The 16,044-nt window shown below is 40.4% G+C and overlaps 1 protein-coding gene across 1 annotated transcript in view; it reads left to right on the plus strand.

Moving 5' to 3' along the window:
• Nucleotides 1–16,044, plus strand: part of LOC115232600 (glutathione peroxidase 3-like) — a 70,439-nt gene that overhangs the window by 16,320 nt on the left and 38,075 nt on the right. The gene's annotated exons all lie outside the window — the stretch shown is intronic.

Here is a 16,044-nt window from a genome sequence, read left to right on the forward strand (position 1 = left end):
TAAGGGTAGAGGAAATCCCTCCTGAGGTGGATGCTGCCTGACTGGTAGATACCATCCTACTTGGTATGGAGGACCAGATTGTGGTCCTCCAGGCAAAAAGAATGCCGACAACCAGTTGGCAAGTGTAGGGCCTGAAAATCGGGATCCAGGCCGCCCCAGAGACCATCATGGTCGACGGGGACATCAACTTGAGAGTCATGGTAGAATGCAGGGCGCCCAGGTGTTTTAAATGTGGGGGGAAAGGGCCACATTAAGGCAGAATGCCCTCCAACCAGTGCAAAGGAACCAAAAGAAAAAAGTCGAGCCTCCACCTCTGGCGAAGTCATCTACAAGCAAGGAGGAGCCTGGGAACGAAGAGCAGGAATGGATACAAGCTAAAAGAGGGAGGAAAACGAAAAAAAAGACATGAGGAAAAAATGTGAACCCCCACCCTACTCCCATTCGACAACCACCCGATCCCATGCTATCACAATCCCCCCTGCCTCTCCTGACACAGACAATAACATAAATAGACAGGAACCCAAAATTCCCCAAACCTCCCCCTAAAAAATTGTCTTGCTTTAATGGAAAACTGTGGAACAGAAACATTGGACATAGGCGTGGCAGTAGACGCAAGTAAGCTGCCGCCTAAGTTAAATTATAAGTTTGCAAAAAAAGTTTTAAAAAGTGTAAATGAAGTCACTCGGATGTGCTTCGAGTGGCTTCATTCCAATTCGTTATTAACTTTTTTCATTTTTCCCATTCGTTTGTCTATTTTCGTCCCACTTATATGTTTTTATTTGTCCCTCTGTGTTTAGCCTCCTGTGGACAATAAAGAAATGTTGTTACAATCATCTGAACCGACTTGTTCGTGAATGTTGTCTGCGCGTCGTTAGAGAGGTTAGTGAAGGATTGTTGAATTGGAAATTGCTGCCTTGCGGCAGTTTTGTTAGCGCTGTTCCCCTTGTTTAAAGAGGAAGCTTCGTGAAGATTTGAATTCTTCAGACGTATGGACGTCTGAAGAAGAATTACTGAGAAGTTTAGATATTGTAGATCAGAAAATGAAAAAATGAAGGTGCAAAAAAAATGATTTTTGCAGCTGCGGCTGGTGAAACAAAAAAAACAAAAGAAGCGATTTGTTTTAAGAAGCGGTTGAAGAAGTAGAGGGAAATCCGCGAAGGGAGAGGCACGAAGTAAAAGTCACCCCTCCTAGTGAAGTTACAAAGGATACACAAAAGAGGACAATAATATATAGAACTTATAGTCTGGATGCAAAGAAAATGGAGATAGTGCAAAAACTACAAGTTGAGAAGACATTGAGACCCATCTGGCAGGATGTCACCTACCTTGACAGAGGGAGGAAATACGTAAATGTGGATGTGAGATTTGCATCCGAGGAGAAGGCCAGGCAACATTCGGTAGCCTCCTTGAAAACGGACGAGCTAATATTTCTGCCTATTTACCTTGAAAGGTGTGCTTCCAGGGTGAAGGTGGAAGAGAATCACTCGGAGGTAGATGTTGCCTGGGTGTAGAGGAGAAGATTGAGGTCTTCCAGGCAACGAGAACACCGCTGAAGAATTGGCAAGAGGAGAGCCTGGAGATAATGATCCAGGCTGCCCTGGAGGACCTTGAAAGAATGGTCGACACCATAAAGGTGTGAGACGAGGTGGTATTGAGAGTCATAGTGGAGGGTAGGAAGCCCCGCTACTATAAATGTGGCCAGAAGATCCACATAAGAAAGGAGTGCCCTCCACCTACCACAAGGACGTCAGAAGCACTGAAGGTCGGGAGGGAAATTGCTCCTCCACCTCCTACAATGACAAATGGCACAGACGGGAGTATGAAGGAGTCAGGCAAGGAAGATGGCAAAGAGGCACAAATGGAGGAAGAGAAAACAGAAGAATGGAAAAAAGCCGAAAAAACATAACTCAGAGTATTGATATTAATCCCCATCCTACCAACCTCACTCTGCCCTTCCCTCCTCCTGCTGATACCGACCCTCACCCTACTCCACCAGACACTGATATTATAGCTACAAATATACAAGAGTCCCAAATTTCCCAACCCCAAACCTGTGAAAAAAGATGCATTGTTTTTTACAATAAGTCACTCAATGAGTTGAACGACGAAATAAACAATCTGAACGAGTTGATAAAAATCGATATTGAAAGGTGTGAGGGAGTACTCTCGCAAGTTAAATGGGTATTAATGGACAGAAAGAACTTGCAAATGTTATGTAAGGATTACGGGAGAAATGTAATTATCCCACAAAAGGAAATTGATACCAAGGGAGTGCAGTCAGTGGTAAGCTATCATGAACTTCTAAAATAATTTAACATGGGCATATTATGTATTTGATTGTTTTTAAAACAGTTTCAAAGTGGATTGTGGAGCCCGAGTGGCCTTCATTCCATCCATTCATTTTTTACACCACCCTTCTCATTCGTTTTATTTTTCCCCACTTTTGTGTTTTTGTCCATCTTTGTACTGTCTCCATAAAAAAATCGTTGTTACAATAATCTGAAATGGAAATATTAAAGCGCGATATTCAGCAATATCAACGAAACGTTAGGTGAAGAAATGACCAGTGAATGGTCAGCTCAAAAAGGGTTTAAATGAAACGACAATATCACATATTTCAGCGTACATATAAAATAATTAAATAAATGAATATACTATATATTTTCGTTAAGTACGTATCCATGTGTATAGTGAAAATGGGTTAATAGAATATACCACACACACACACCTCATCACTATTATTACTACATCACTTATTACCTTAAAACCCCTTCACTTTTATTACATTTTTTCCAATTATTAATCTATTTTGTACCTTTTCCCTCCAACTTTTTATCTATTTTTATTATTAGTTTTCTCACCAACAATACTGTTTTATTCATTGTTTCTGCTACCTATTTCTCCCACGCTGTCCATATTCACTCCTATTCACCTGTCCTACTCTTCTTATCCCGCTTTTGCACACCTCCATACATCACCAGAAACCACCTGCAAACCACACCGCTCAACTACTACGCCCATCTCTCTACACAAATATCATATACCCATATATGCGCAGAACATCCCATTCTTCTTCCCTTCCTAAATACCACTATATTTAACCGCATTTTCACCCGACACTTAAAACTTCTTCTTCTTCTTCTTCTTCTTCTTCTTCTTCTTCTTCTTCTTCTTCTTCTTCTTCTTCTTCTTCTTCTTCTTCTTCTTCTTTTTCTTCTTCCTTTTTCTGATGAATGACTAGCGTCCGAAACCTAAAAGAAGCTTTCCTTTTCTTTTCAAGTGTTATGCTAATAACACGTTTGTCAAAACTTGCTCCTCTTGTGTTTCCGTTCTTGTTTTTGCTAATTTCTCATATATTTAAAGTTAGAAATCTGCACCTGGTATCATTTATACTATAAATGATACAGGTATAGTTTACATAGATTTATTGTGTATCGATAAAACAGAAAATTCAAAGCATTTATATACCACCTGTTTTCTTGGTCGTACTTCCAATATATCGTAGATTTCTACAAGCATATACTATATGCATAAAGTACACACCAACCTCAATTTGTGTTTAAGTTGTCGCGCAGAGCACATAATTTTCATAGTACATCTCTCTGACCGAAGCCCAAATTGTGTTTCAGATTGCACTAAGCTGGAGAGGTTACTCATTAACTGATGTAAAAGCACTATAAATACAGTCTACCACGGATTCTAAGAGAATAATATTCTGGAAATAATCATATACAGATTAATTTTTTTTTCTTTTGTGTGTTGAGTCTTGCATCCCATTAATATGGTCCTGTGGTATATGAAATCTATCTCATATGTTATATAGGGAAGAGGAAACTATTTCGCACCCGTCCCGCTGTATGGGGCGAAATTGCCATATAACCCAAGCACCTTCGTGTGCTTAATCGCTAAATTTACTTCATCCTTTGTGGGATTGCAATCCACATGATGATGTATATTTTCTTGAGACAAGCAATGAACATCTGCTTCAGCTACGACTGAAAGATTGAAAAAGGCCGTCCATTCTAATGCTATTTGATACTTTAGCTAGTGCTGTGCTGTGTGTGGAATTCCGAATTACTATAGAAGAGGATGTTTTAAAAACACTTGTCGCAGAAAACCATCAATTTCAGTTATCCCTCTATAGTTACTGTAAGCGTTAGAAAAAAACTCTCGTCCGCGTCTGGCAGAAACTCTCCAGTTGCTAGCGGTAACAGAATTACTATCATCCGGCCAAACTCAATGATTTGTTTTTTGAAACAAAGTACCTCATGTCACACTAGACACTAATGATTTTCAAATTTATTGAACGATTTAAAAAATCCCTGGCTGTGCCAGATTAGTCACATCAATGCGTTTAGAGGCTGTTCTATTATTAATTCGAAGCTTTTTTTCCCGAAAGAGAGAAAGAAATTCGTGTGACTTTGGGAAATACTATTTTTGTAAGAAAGAAAAAAAAACAGATGATGGTAGAGAGGGTGAGACGAAATAATGATGTTTGTAAATCAGTAAAAATAACAAAAATGAATAACAAAGATAACGTAAATTAAAACAAGTGAGAAAACGACTTTCTTAATGTATAAGTAATTGCAAGCTACTCAGACATGGCGTTGGGAAAATGCTTTTCAAAATTTGTCCCGGCTCTTTATTCTCAAAGTTAGTATTTCGTCGATTTAAGGCGGCGAGCAGGTGAACTGCTTAGCGGTTTTGTTACTTGTGATTAATTCTGCCGTGTATTTTGCTTGAAGGTTAGTGTTGAAATTGTTGTTGCTGAATTCTTTTCTTTGTGTTGTTAGTAATACCGTTCTGCACGTGGAAAACAGAGTGAACTTTTATTCCCCTCTGTGAGGGGAGGGAAATTATCCATTTTTGTGGCGTTTTTCCACAAATTTATTTTGTTGAAAATGAATACTTCCTCTGTATGCCGACGGCAGAAAACCTTATAGAACCGGCAAAAAAAAAAAAATTCTGTAGCTGCGGCTGGAGTGTTGACCGAAGTGTGCTAATGCAGCACCAAAACATGTTTGAAAAGGTGAGATACGACGTAAAAGCCACCCTCCAGAGTGAAATCATAGAAGAAACTGCAAAAAAAAAAACCAAAACAAAGTCGTATTTATAACTTTTGTAAAGGGAAAGAAACTCGACAAAGCATCAAATGAAGCTATAGAAAAATGCCAGCAGCCGATCTGGCAGGACATAGAATTCCTGACCAGAGACAAACGCTTTGCCACTGTAGTAGTTTATTTCAAAAGTGAAGAGAAAGCGAAAACACATTCAGTACAATCTTTGAAAACCATAGACATTGTGTACTTAGGTGCACAGCAAAGGTCACAATAGAAGAAATCCCGCCAGAAGTGAATGTCTCATGACTACTCCCAGCCTGGAAAAGATCGTAGAGAATATACACCTTACGGAGAAACCACTTTACGGATAATGGTGGAGGGGAGAAGACACCGGTACTTCGAATGTGCAATGTGGAGAGAAGGGCCACATTCGGGCAAACTGTCCAGCCCGTAAGGTGGAGATGGCCCCCCCCCAAAAAAGGATGAAGAAGAGGCAGAGACACAGAAGACCGACCAGAAGGCTCCCAGCAATGAAAACACTCAACCAGCTGGGATGAGGATGGATGATCTACTGTAAGAAGAAAAGAAGTAACCAAAAGAAAAAAAACCCAATCCCACCCCCAATATCCAGCTCGAACAAGAAAAAAGCACCCTCAACAGACACACGAAATTCAAACTACCCCTCCTCACCACTATTCACCAAAAAAATAACAGCAATATCTCCTCTTTCGAACCCTGATAACCTTCCCTCCATCCCACCCGGCCCTGATATTTCATCCCTCCAATCCCCATCCTCCAGTCCCGATATCCCCCCCTGCACATCCCCAGAAGAACATTACACAAAACTACCGGAAGGAATTTTAATAATCCAAATAGACGATATAAACCTCTCAATATTAAAATCATATTTCTCCACAGACATAGGCCCTCCAAGGTTGGGCTTTAGTAAGTCCATGTACGAGGACCTATGTCAAACCACCCCTCGAGGCCGGGAAAAGGAAAAGGACAAGGCTCAAAGCCACTGATGCCAAGGTAAGTATATGGCTTGTATTCATGTTGGTTGTTTGGATGTGCATGGCCTGGGGTCGAGCTGGAAGCAAGGTCGCTTCATCACGTCGCACAATTTGGATGTCATTGTTTCAATGGAAACCCGGTTAAGGGGTTAAGGGGGCCAAGAGATCTCCTCCCGCTATTTGATGGTTACAAGAGATTTTTCTCTCCGGGATGTCCTATTGGCCCTGTTAAAAAGAAACCGGGTTTCTGAGAAAAAGTTAATTTTTTCAGACCCAGAAGGTAGGCTGGTCGTCATAGATTTGACGCTCACTCGTGGTAAGATTATCAGGCTGGTTTCAATTTATGCACCCACTGAAAACGGACAAAGTGAGTATTTTCGGAACCTGGAGAAGTTTCTCGGTACATCACAGTCTCTAGTTGTACTAAGAGAATATAACACAATCTGCGGTGCACGCGTATATTATGTTGGCTCGTGTTCTGATAGAAGAGGTAATGCTTGCTTCCTGGAACTGCTAAGCCGCTTTGAGCTAGTACATCCTTATAGACTGCAATTTCCGAACGCTCCATTGTGGACATGGTCAAACAGCGACAGATCTTCCAGGTCATACCTAGATAGGGTGTTAATTAGAAAAGTAGATAAGGAAAATGTTAGGTATCCACAGTATTTCCCGGTCAGCTACAGTGATCACAAAATGGTCACCTGTACGCTCCACATAGATAAGTTATCTAATAAAGGATCTGGCAACTGGAAACTTAATACGTCCCTTTTGGCGATTAAGGAGTACAGAGACCGGATTAAGTTATTGATTCAGAGGGCATTAACCAGATCTGTTATTAATAACAAATGGTGGTATGCTCTCAAGCGAGCCATTAAATGTGAGCCTATTAGATATAGCACATGTTTACTGGCTAGAGAGACTAGGAAGGGATTAGCTTTAGATATGGACTTAGAGGAAGCAATGGAATCTGGTTCTGCAGCTCAAGTGACGGCCAAGAGACTTGCGTTAAACCAGCACCTCGAAGCCCAACATATGGGTTGCATTGACAGAGCTAGGATTCGTGCATTGGGTTGTGAAGGAATCAAGGGCGCGGGATGGGCCCTAATGGTGGAAGCCCAACGTGACAACAATGGCATAATTCGATGTTTTGACGAACCAACGAGGTAAGTTGATAAACGAGTCCGAGATGTGTGAGGTCTTTCAGGAGTACGTCGCCCAGCTTTTCGGTGGGTGCGGCGGATCGGACAGTAGGAGGGACCTAACGGACTTCCTCGCCGGGCTGCCGCGGAGTGTTGTGAAGGATCGATCACGCCTGAGGAGGTAATTGAGGTTATGGCGGACTGCGGCGCGCGTAAGGCACCGGGACTGAATGGTCTACGCTATGAACTATATAAAAGCATGCGAAACTTGTTCAGGCACCTGCTGGCGAATGTCTACACGAACGAGCAGCAGAATGTGTTCATTCCCAGATCGCTGCGCCGGTGAGTGGTGACGCTTGTCAGAAAGGACCCGAAAAAGGGGGATCGCATTGATAATTTTCGGCCCATGACTCTGCTAAACACAGAGCTGAAGATTTTGGCCAAAGTGTTATCGAAAAGATTGGCGTGTGTCGTGGATGGCTTGATTGGGAAGGCACAGACATGTGCCGTTCCCGGTAGATCCGTCCAGGATAGTCTTCATTTTATACGGTACACTGTAGAGGGATTTAATAACTCTGGCAAGGGAGGGGTACTGTCCATTCAGACCAATCAAAGGCTTTTGATAGGGTCGACCATCATTACCTGGTGTCCGTTCTGGCACAGTTCGGCCTGGGTCTTGGCTTCCTCAGGTGGATCGTTGAAATTTATCACATCATCGACTCGGTAGTTCGGGTGAACGGCTTTTTATCTAAGCCGTTCAGCATCAAACGCTCGGTTCGTAAAGGATCTCCGCTCTCCCCGCTTTTATATGTAATGGCTCTTGAGCCATTGCTGCGAAAATTGAGCGACATCCCGAGACAGCCAGGTTGTGGAGAGTCGGTTTCAGCGTATGCGGATGACATCACCATCATCGTAACCGAAATGGATCATCTACAGAGGGCAGACAAGGCCATTGAGGAATACGAGACGATGGCAGGAGCAAAGGTTAATCGTGAAAAGTCAGTCAGCTTGCAGCTCGGCATCTGGAGAGGCAAGTCGATGCCTCCTGACAGCGTCGTGCGACGTTGTACCGAGGGTCCGATTAAGTTGCTAGGAGTCTGGTTTGGACCAAGCCTCCAAATAGAGAAGAACTGGGCCGAGGTAGCGAGCAGGGTGGCCCACATAGCCAAGACTTCGTCTTGGCAGTGGCTATCCCTGAAAGGGAGGGCAGAAGTAGCCAATGCGTTCATCACATCGGTCATCACCTACCGCCTAAACGTCGTTCCCTGCCCTGATTCGTGGTTGAGCAAGCTGGAAAGACAGCTCTTCCGCTTCTTGTGGAAGGGCTCGAATCCGCTTGTGAGACGCTCTAATTGCTGCCAACAACCGTTAAAGGGTGAGATAGAGATGCCTTGGCTGATGATTTACAGGCACGCTCTGAGGTTGAGGCATCTGTAGCTCCATCTGGATGGTGATCGGGTGTGGTCTCCGCTGGCGAAACAGATGCTTCCCAAGTTTACTTGTTTCGGTAAACTGGATACCTGGTTCTATCGTAGATCGAAGTTGGGTACATAGTTTACGGAGTGTCGTAAGGCTCTCCGGATATTCCATCTCTTGGGCAATACCTGTGGTAGTGGTTCTACCACATTCTTCTATAGAGTGTTGGTAGAGGCGAAATGTGACGATAGCTAGTCAGTCTGTTCCAACGTACATTCGGGCTGAAGACGCTGGATAACTTTCAGAAGTCTTTGGCATGGCAATGTTACCGAGGAGCCTTGCCTGTCCGGGTCAAGCTCGTAAGACATGGTGGCGCTTGGCCCACCGACCTGTTCAAGATGTGGGCGGGACAGGGAAACCATCCTGCACGTTGTTGTTCAGTGTTCGGAGGTGTGAGTTTATACCGAACAACTGTTGTCAAGTACAGGAAGAGAAGAGTTATCGATTGAGTCAATAGTAAAAATTGATCTACCGGATTTCCTATCGAAAGAAGGTAAGAATTGCTTTCTCATAGTAGTAGCAATTGCGAGAGAGGTGATTTGGAAGACACGAATGAAAGGATTAATAACAGGCATTTTTATCTCTGGCCCTGGCTTGGTGAATTTTTTCAATTCTACCTAAGGAGGAAAATAGGGTTAGAGAAAAAATGCCTGTCCACGAAAATGTTCCAAGATCGATGGAAGAATGTCGCACGAATGTTGCTTATGGATGGAACCGCATGAATACAACGCAGGACGAACCTAAAGCATCAGTAGTGAAGCAGGGTTCGTGGGATCTGAGCATATCTCGCCTCCCGACTCCATTCTGTAATGTTGTCTTGTATATGTTATCATTCGAACTATTCATAGTTACGTAAAACTTTTTAATTCATCTTTTTGTTAATTCATACGTGAAATCTGACCCCATATCAGATTGTACTGTCCCCTCTTTGTTGTCCTCTTGTGGGAAATAAATAACATTTGCGAAATGCTAGGCGGTATTCCGTCTGTTTTTACGTTCTAAGTTCAAAAGCTAAGTTCATCCTTTCAGGGTCAATAAATTAAGTACAGTTGTGTATTGGGTGCCCCCACTCAAAAAAATTTCGGGCCTTCGGCCTACTGTAGGATACAATGTTCCGTCGATGTCAAGTTTTCCTCTAATATTCTAGGTCGATAAACTTAAGTACCAATATAGTACTTGGGAAGGCGGTGTGCTGGCTGAAACATTAGCACAGGGCGAATGCTTAGCTGTATTTTGTCTGTCTTTAAATTCTGAGTTCAAATTCCGCCGAGGTCGACTTTACCTTTCAACCTTTCGGGGTCGATTAAATAAGTACCAGTTACGCACTGGGGTCGATATAATCGACTTAATCCCTTTGTCTGTCCTTGTTTGTCCCCTCTATGTTTAGCCTCCTGAAGTCTTTGGCATGGCAATGTTACCGAGGAGCCTTATAGTACTGGGGTGGGGTAAGGTTTACCTTAACCGACTTACACGCTCACTTCAGAATTATTGGTTTTGTGCCTAACTTACACAGTTTAAAGGCTGCAAGCTGGGAATATCGTTGGAACATCGGAAGAATACCTTGTTATTTACTTTCTGAGTTGGAATCTCGTCGAGTTCCACTGTAACTTACATAATTTCGGAGTTGATAAAATAAACTACCAGTCATATACTGAGGTCGATGCAATAGATTACCCTCCCCCCCACTAAAAATTGATGACCTTGTACCAAACTTTGAAGAAAATTATTATTCCTTAACACCGAATCCTGTATTTTCTGCTCCTCACGTTTACAAATATAGTTGTTTTTACCTATTCAGATGCCTTTTATCGTACATTTGCATTTATATCGTATTGAGGAAGTTTTCCTGAACAACGAGGATGGGTTGTTTCAATTTACATTTTATTTCAATAAGTGTTTACAATTTATTTTGAAATTAGTATTTTCCGTCATGGCCTCTTGTGGCGAAAAGCGAATGATGTGAGAAGTTGAACTGAAAGAGTTAGAGGGAATTGAAACAGCATCCTTGTTTTATTTCATATTAACAGAAGACAGCTTTCATCTTCTAGTTCATAGCTCATAAAAGGCAGACATAATCATTAGTAACGCAAAAAACATCACCACTAAAATCACTACAACAGTGGTAATAGCAGCAGCAAAAAGGAAAACAAAATCAATACAGTAACAGTGACAGCATCATCAACAATAACAACAACATTTACAGTACACCGACTATCACAACAACAGTAATAGCAACAATACATCGATTTCAATCACAGATAGTATTGACTCCGGAACTAGCAGAAAAAAACTTAACTGCACCCAACACGAGCAGCACGAGAGAGTTACTACTATCACGGTTACTGTATCCATCAATACCAATAACAGTTACAGTAGCCAAAGCGGCTCCAGCAACTGTTTCACCGAGAGCGCTTCTAAGAATAACTGAATAGGTCTCTATAGAAGAGAAACAGACATATGAAGCTGCGAGAACAAGGATGCTCTGTCACAGATGGTGTCACTAGTGTTGGAGCTGTACGATGAAAGAAGTATGTTCAATGTTCATAAAAATATCAATTCAGAGGAATTGGAGAAGGTTGTAAGAATCAGGTCAGGTTAGGATATAATTAAGAATGTAAGGCAAAGGAAAGGATTGATAAAAGGACAGATTAACGCAGACGCGAATATGCATGCACATAAGAAAGGAATTAGGTGAAGAGAAGAAATAGTAGCGACATATTTTGAAGGACGAGTTAGGAAGTAAATGCTGTAAAAATATAAAACTTAATGATCAAAATTTTATTTAGATTGCCCAGAAATGTGAAGATAAACATGCTGAGAGAGGTGGAGGGTGGTAATGGGAAATGTTTAGTAGACAATCATAAATGGTTGAGAAGGGAAAGGAAAGTTCAAAACATTAATAGAATCCAGAATAATAAGAGATGTGACAAAATGGTATGAAGAATCATAAGCGTAGTGTATGCACATTAATGTGCAAGATCTTCTTTGCCATATAGTCATACCAAAAAAGAAATAATAAAGAAATAATTGTATGTTTGTCTAGAATTTATAACGATAAAATTTATTATGAAAGCAATCTCATAACTGTAAAAAGAAATAAACAAAAGAAAATGTGAGAAATTGAAATCTCGGAAGTGAATTAAAATTGAATATGATTTCATTGTATTTTAGATAGACATCATGTGAAAATAATTTTCTTAATTCTATTGATAAAATATTCTATATTGCATACATTTTGGAGCGTTTACATAAAAATTCCATTCAGTTAATTGGAAACTGTTAGCTAATAATGTTGCTATAGCAAGTATATATTGTCATATACTTTTTATTGCAATGAGTAACGAAGAATATATATATATATCCGTTCGTATGTCCACATGTCGTCCCGTTTTCGTCTTTGTCATTTACCGGCGGCGTTTCGCCCCCAGCGTCACAAGAAGTGATTCAATATAATCATTAAGGCGCGAAATAATGTCTGACCCTCTGCCAATAACTGATGAGCATTTTGTGACCTTCTGCGTCTGTTTCGTGTTTGTTCGTGCATTTATTATGTTTTTAGCATATATATATATATAATATATATATATATATATATATATATATATATTATATATATATATATATTATATATATATATATATATAGGAGCACTCTGTCGGTTGCGACGACGAGGGTCCCAGCTGATACGATCAACGGAACAGCTTGCTCGTGAAATTAATGTGCAAATGCCTGAGCACTCCACAAACACGTGTACCCTTAACTTAGTACTCGCCGAGATTCAGCGTGATACAGAATGTGACAAGGCTGGCCCTTTGAAATACAGGTAGTATTCATTTTTGCCAGCTGAGTAGACTGGAGCAACGTGGAATAAAGTGTCTTGCTCAAGGACACAACGCGCCGCCGGGAATTGAATTTACGACCTTAAGATCATGAGCCGAATGCCCCTAACCACTAAGCCACGCGCCTTCACTATATATATATATATATATATATACAGATGTGTGTGTGTATATATATGTATATGTATATGTATATGTATATATATATATATATATTATATATATATATATATATATATATATATATATATATAAGAAAGTTGGTTTGTGAAAGCACGTGGTTGAATATATAGAAAATAGTAAAAAGTGAAAAAAACTACAGAAGGCCTGTTTTAAAAGGTCAAAAATATATATTTGAGTCAATATGTCTGAAGAATATTATACATTTTTTTCTTACAATGAGATAGTTTAGAAGAAAGACCGGTTTCGCGTTTAGCTTTTCAAATTTCTTACGTCGTTATGTTTATGTTGAGAAGAGTTATCGTCATGTTGTAAAGAGTTCTAGATAAGGGGAGGTAATGAGTGATTTCTTCCGGTGTAAGGGAGATAATCGCTTAAAATTTTTTTCCTTTCCTTTGGGGTGAATTTCTCTGTATAAGTATGTTGGAATGGTTAAGTCTGGGCTTGTACTTTTCAATGAAGAATGTTTCCTTGTTTAGTCTAATTTGTGTTGATGATCCGATAGCACATTGGTAAAATGGAAAGATTAAAAATTGTGGTAGTAGTTGCTTTGCGCATTTCTCAATGTGCTCACTAAATGGTATCATTCTGTATTCTGGGAATGCTATCTGTTGTCGATGCAGTGTGCATCTACGTCTGAGTGATAGTCCCGTGGATCCCACGTAGTCTTGGTGGCAGCCCGAGCATTTTATGACATAAATTATGTTTTCAGAGGCACAAGTAAAGTTAGATTTGATCTTGAATTTCTGTCCCTCTTTGAAGAGGAATTCTGATCCTTCTAGCAGGTTTTGACATGTTGCACAGTTCGGTCTACCACATTTTTTTACTTTTGCATCCGTAATTTCAGAAAACAATTTTGCCTTTGTGAGAATCTTTTTAAGTGATTTAGGTTGTTTGTAGCTTTTAATGATTTGGTGTATGTTTAGAATTTCCTTTAATTTGGGGTCCTTATGAAGTATTGGTAAATTCTGGGTGATGATGGTGAAGGCTTTTTTGTTTCTGGGGTTGTATGTAGATATGTAAGGTAGTATTTTCGGGGAAGGTGTGTTGTTGTGTTGAACTTTTCTTAAAGTTTCTATGTTGATTTCTGTTGCACGTCTGATCCCATCCTCTATGAGTTGAGCTGGGTAATGTCTGTCAATTAGGGTGTTTTTGAGTTCTTGCAGTCTAAAGTTCCTGGTATTTTGTTCTGACACTATTGTGCATATCCTTCTTGCAAGGTTGAAGGGGATGTTTGTTTTAGTGTGTCTTGGGTGGCATGAATTAAAAAGAAGGTATTGTTTGGCGTCTGTGGCTTTGTATATATAATGAATCCCAAACTCAGCTGTATCTAAATATACCGTTAGAACAAAAATTTATTCTTCCTCAAATATTTGCATTTTGTTCCTTGCTGATGTTTGTTTTACTCTTAAGGTCTCGTTATGTTAATATTTTATAGTGGATGCAAATTTAAAGATTGTTATGCAAAGGTATTTGACTGCGTATGTATATATATATGGTGGCTGCTCCCTCGTTATCGAGTATAGCCGTTGCACGAAGCTTAATCAATGTTGTTATCGTGCTATGCCTGTGCAAGAAGATTTTTTTTAAAGTGAGGAAAGGCTGTGCACTGAGTCAATCCCACTCACTAAGCAACAGCAGCCATAATCCGAAAAGAAGAACAAGTCAACATCATCGGTAACCACTGATCCGCAGGTTTTATGTCGGAGTTATCCCAGTTACCTGAGTTACTATCTCCTAGAAGGATGCCCTAACAAAGGCTAGGAGTCCTTCACTCCCAATGGTCTAATCAATATGTTGGATTAAAATATCATAAAAGCAGCAATTTTAAGGGTGCGGATAAGTCAATTACATAGTGTCTAGTGATCAACTGGTATTTATTTAATCGACCTCGAAAGGAGGAAAAGCAGAGCTGATCTCAGTACATAAAGTTAGATGAAATGCTGCTAAGTCTTTTGTCCGGCATGTTAACGATTCTGCTAGCTCGACGCCTTACGAACACTTAACATATTAGTTTCAAATTTTGGCACAAGACCAACAATTTCGGCGGAGGGGCAAGTCGATTACATCGACCCCAATGTTTAATCAGTACTTCTTTTATCGACCCCCGAAAGAATGAAAGTTAAGGTGGGTCTCGGTGGAATGCAAACATTCAATATATAAACGGTAGAAAAATCTCCCGCGACATGCAGTAGAGAGCACATTACATGCTATTTATATATGGTTAGGTGAAATGAGATAGTAGGGTTAGTTTCTTAGCCACCCATTCATTTTACATTGTGCTACATGCATACGTGATAGAATACTAAGCATTGAACGTTTAGCTTACGGTGTTGTAACTCTCAGGGTGTCATTTAGTTTTATTGAATTCATAGATTATATCCAAGGAAAGATTTAGCCCCAACAAAACAATCGCACAGCTCTGAACCCTTCCTTGGAAATTGAGAGTTTGCATTGTGAAAATGGAAATAAGTCAGCAGCACTTATGATCACTGTTAACACAACTGAAGCTGTCTGTAAAGTTTTTGTCAGTAAGGAATTCAATCCTTTAATAAATTTTCTTTCTCTCTAAATTTTTGCGGAGGGAACTTGTCGATTACATCGACCCCAGTGTTTCACTGGTTCTTAATTTATCGACTCCGAAAGGACGAAAGGCAAAGTCGACCTCCGCGTAATTTGAACTCAGTGTGTAGCGACGGGCGAAATACCTATTTCTATTTCTTTATTACCCACAAGGGGCTAAACACAGAGAGGACAAACAAGGACAGAAAAACGGATTAAGTCGACTATATCGACCCCAGAGCGTAACTGGTACTTAATTAATCGACCCTGAAAGGATGAAAGGCAAAGTCGACCTCGGCGGAATTTGAACTCAGAAGGTAGCGGCAGACGAAATACCGCTAAGCATTTCGCCCGGCGTGCTAACGATTCCGCCAGCTCACAGCCTTAATGATAATAATAATCCTTTCTTATTATAGGCATAAGGCCTGAAATTTGTGGTGGTGGTGGTGGTGGGGACTAGTCGATTATATCGACCCCAGTGTTTCACTGGTACTTAATTTATCGATCTTGAAAGGATGAAAGGCAAATACGACCTCGGCAGAATTTGAACTCAGTGCGTAGCGTCGGACAAAATATCGCTAAGCATTTCGCCCAGCGTGCTAACGATTTTGCCAGCTCGCCGCTTTCTTAATGATAATAATGATAATGATAATAATGAAAGGGAAATGTTTCCTCACTAACTACTAAGGCTCAAGAAAAACTCAAGGACAATATAAGATGCAAAGTGAACTTCCTTTTTAAACATAAAAGTCAAACAAGGATAAAGAAACTATAA

The sequence above is a fragment of the Octopus sinensis genome, linkage group LG2 (assembly GCF_006345805.1).
Source record: "Octopus sinensis linkage group LG2, ASM634580v1, whole genome shotgun sequence".
Lineage (NCBI taxonomy): Eukaryota > Metazoa > Mollusca > Cephalopoda > Octopoda > Octopodidae > Octopus > Octopus sinensis.